Source organism: Opisthocomus hoazin, chromosome Z (assembly GCF_030867145.1).
Source record: "Opisthocomus hoazin isolate bOpiHoa1 chromosome Z, bOpiHoa1.hap1, whole genome shotgun sequence".
NCBI lineage: Eukaryota > Metazoa > Chordata > Aves > Opisthocomiformes > Opisthocomidae > Opisthocomus > Opisthocomus hoazin.
The window spans coordinates 49,020,412-49,023,892 of record NC_134454.1 but is presented as its reverse complement, the minus strand read 5'-3'; positions in this window follow the sequence as shown (position 1 = coordinate 49,023,892).

Below are 3,481 nucleotides of genomic sequence, written 5' to 3'. Positions count from 1 at the left end.
ACAGTAATACTGCCTTGTGGAGCAGAATTAGTTCCACACAAAATTAAGTCTCTGAGTTTAGTATTTGTAGGGAACTCAGTCATAGTAATATACTTCTTAACAGGACAATCCAAGTACTTAGGAAAAAAGTAACAAAGATATGTCAATCTACACACAATGTGGAAAGGCAAGGGCATCAGAAGCATTCAGCATAAGCTAAAAAGGCAGCTTATACGTTTACACAAATCACACTGCATTCATTTAGTATTTCTGACAAGGCAATATAAGCAATGAATCAAGCAACAGATTGCTGACATTTATACAGAGACACAAAGTTTCAGACAAAGACAGCTCCCCACTCCCAACTGCATGTTTGTAGTCTGTTAAATCAACGTTTACTACTATGTAAGCAATACAGTATGACCTCCAGGATCAGAGCATACAGCTAAAATAATCACAAATAATTTTATAAGGTAATGGTTGTCCGCTCTGGGAGCAAAAAAAGCGAGGACAGTAAAAAAAAACTCTTCAAAATACTTCAGTGGGTAGCAATGTGTAAGCATTATTAGACACTATCCTCTTCCTTTTTGACCGTCACCTGGCTACTCATTGTTCCCTATTAGATCTTCAGCTGTACTAGTTAAATCTGCCTTGCCTGTTTCTATACTCCTATGCACTGAACGCACCCAGTCAGTTCCAGATAGTGAACACAGCTACCAGCTCTCCTTAACTCTGAAAAACAACCACTCCCTCATTTGAAAGCCAACTCTTGTCTCTACACACACACTGCAGAATTTGTTTTCAGCTCTTTATCGCTAGATATGTCATTCCTCCCTAGCCATTAGAACACGTGGTACTTTTCCAACACAGCCTCTGTTCTTTTTCACCTTTGAGAAGATCTTTTGTGTTCTGTTACGTGTGTATTTCAATGCATACAAAAGCATTTCAGTTCAACTTCACATCTCCAGTTCATTCAGCTACTCTTGCTTTTGTAATACTACAAATGAAATAATCTATCAATATTATTTGCACAGAGTAATTCAGAACATATAGATTTGTACCCTGGTGGATATTTTCATCTTAAGCGTTCTGGGGATTGAGGGTGGGAAGGAGTGGCTGTTGTCTTTCGGGGCAGAAAGGGGACAAATTTCTGAAGTGATGCACCATGTTTCAAAGGCTTATACCAAGTAAGCCACTTTTTCCCATATGCCTACTGACAATCACATTTAATTTATATACGCAGGATATTAACACAAAAAAAAAACCAAAACCAAGAGTGAACCTCATGTATTTCAGTCAAACAAGAACCTCCATACTCACAATTAAAAAAAACCCACAAAGTATTTATGCGTATTATTTCATTAGTGCACTGAAGGCAGCATGTTGCTACTACTTATCCTGACTACTGTCATAGGTATTTTTAGTTATATCAGTGCACCAGATCTTGACAGCTTATATTAGGGCAAAGCTGTCAGCCAAGTACTATGAAGCTGCAAACAGGGGCAGTTTTTCAGGTTGTTTTGTTTTGTTTTTAAACAGGCCCTTAGTGTGGAACAGCCTGTGTTCCAGGCTGTTCATTCCTTCATTAAAGAACAGTAAGAATTAAAATAAACTTTGGCCCAGCTGAAGGTCACCTTCTTTCTATTTATGAAAATATTTGCATACTTTCACATATCTCCGTTTTCCTTTTTTCTCCCTTCACCGATTAATTCCATTAACAAGGGCATCCAAAGCAAATGGTAAGTTCCTGAAAAATCAGCTATACTTTAAGCAAGGAAAAAGGTAAAGAGTAATCTTCAAAAATTACTATGAGATACCTACTTGGCAGAAAGCTAACTGAAAGTAACTTGCAGCAGGTGACCCTTCTTCCCAAGATGGACTTAAGACACTTCTTGAGGGAGAGGAGGGTTCTCTGTTTTTCAGGAAAAGACAAACACATGATGTAAGTTTGTACAGACAGGTCAATATGTAACTCTACAGACTTAAGATTCTTGATCCTTAGAGCAAACAAAGGACACTTATCTCTCAAAACATGCTAAATAAATAGAAGCAGATTTGAGAATAGCAGCCAGAGCATGATGAGAATACATTATAAACAGACAAAACTTACTGGTAAATTATGTTTTTCCATTTAATTGTCCTTTATACACACAGTATTTCGATGACTGCAGATGCCTTTTTGCTTAAGCCGATCAAAATCCCTCTTACAGAATACTTTTTTTTTCTCAAGTAGATGACGTTTGCTCATTTCTCGAGTATTCTTTAAAAATTCAAAATGCTTTAGTATGAGCTTCTACAGTGTAAAAATAGACACTCTGTGTTACAAGCTCATACAAAATACATCAGTACCTTCAAAATTGATGTAACATCATTTTGGAAAGACAAAAATAGCAGGCAGGCAGCTGACTACACCCTAAACTGGTACATGGTTAGCTGAAGTTTTCTTAAACAAAGCAGTGTACTTAAGTCAAGTATATGATGACATGGTCTTACTGTATTACAGAAACAAAGGTACTCCATAATTAACGCTGAAGCAAGTTTCTCATGATTCTTACATTTAATCTACTCCCATTTCACCAAGAAGGAAGCACACATGTTCTGGACATAAGCACCAATTATCTGGATGTTGGTTTTCTTTTCTGTTCAACACTGAGGCCTACCTTGTGGATCTTACATGTATGTGCTTGACAAAGAGGGATTAAACACCAACGCATTTTAAATAGTAGTAACTTTTGTGATCTACCCCCCCCCCCCCCCCCCCCAATAATTGTGTGTGTGACCTAAAAATAAGTAAAAAGTGGTTTTATTTCTCTGGATGTTCCCATGCGACTATCCCATGTACCAGAAGTTAGAGCAGTCGGTCACATCGCTGTGCCAATCCACTTTATTGTATCAGATCAGGTGAAAGTGCTTTGATGCTCTCGAAACAATTCAGCTCAAGCGTGCTTTCAACTCGGCAGTTCAAATTCGGCGAACTGCCAGAGGGAGCCGCACAGCTGCACCAGGCCGCCCACCCAGCCCACCGCCCCCAACACCCAGCAGCCACCGCCGCAACCTTCACCAGGCTCCGGTTCGCACCAGGGGCCAGGCAGCGGACGACGCCGGAGACCGGACTGAGCTTCGGCACCGCAAACGGCGGCGGAGCGGAGTGGGGCGCAGTGGGCCGCCGGCACCGCTCAGGGCAGACCCGGAGGCGGCGGCTCTCTGTCGGCCTCGCTAAGCGGCAGGGGCCGGCCCGCCCACAGCGCCAGGCCCTCCACGGGCCGCCAGGCCTCAGCCTCCTCCTCACGCTTCCTCCTCCCAGGCGGACGCGGGCCCCTGATCTGCGGGGAGGGTCACACCACCCCCGCCCCGCCGCTCCGCCACAACGCGCGCCCGCCCTCCTCGCGCCGCTCCCCGCCTCTCGCCCCGCCCGCCGCCGCGCACCGTTAGCAGTGGCAGGCGCCTGCGCGGAGGGGCGCGGAAGGGCCCTGTGCCTCGTAGTGCGCCTGCGCGGGGACCC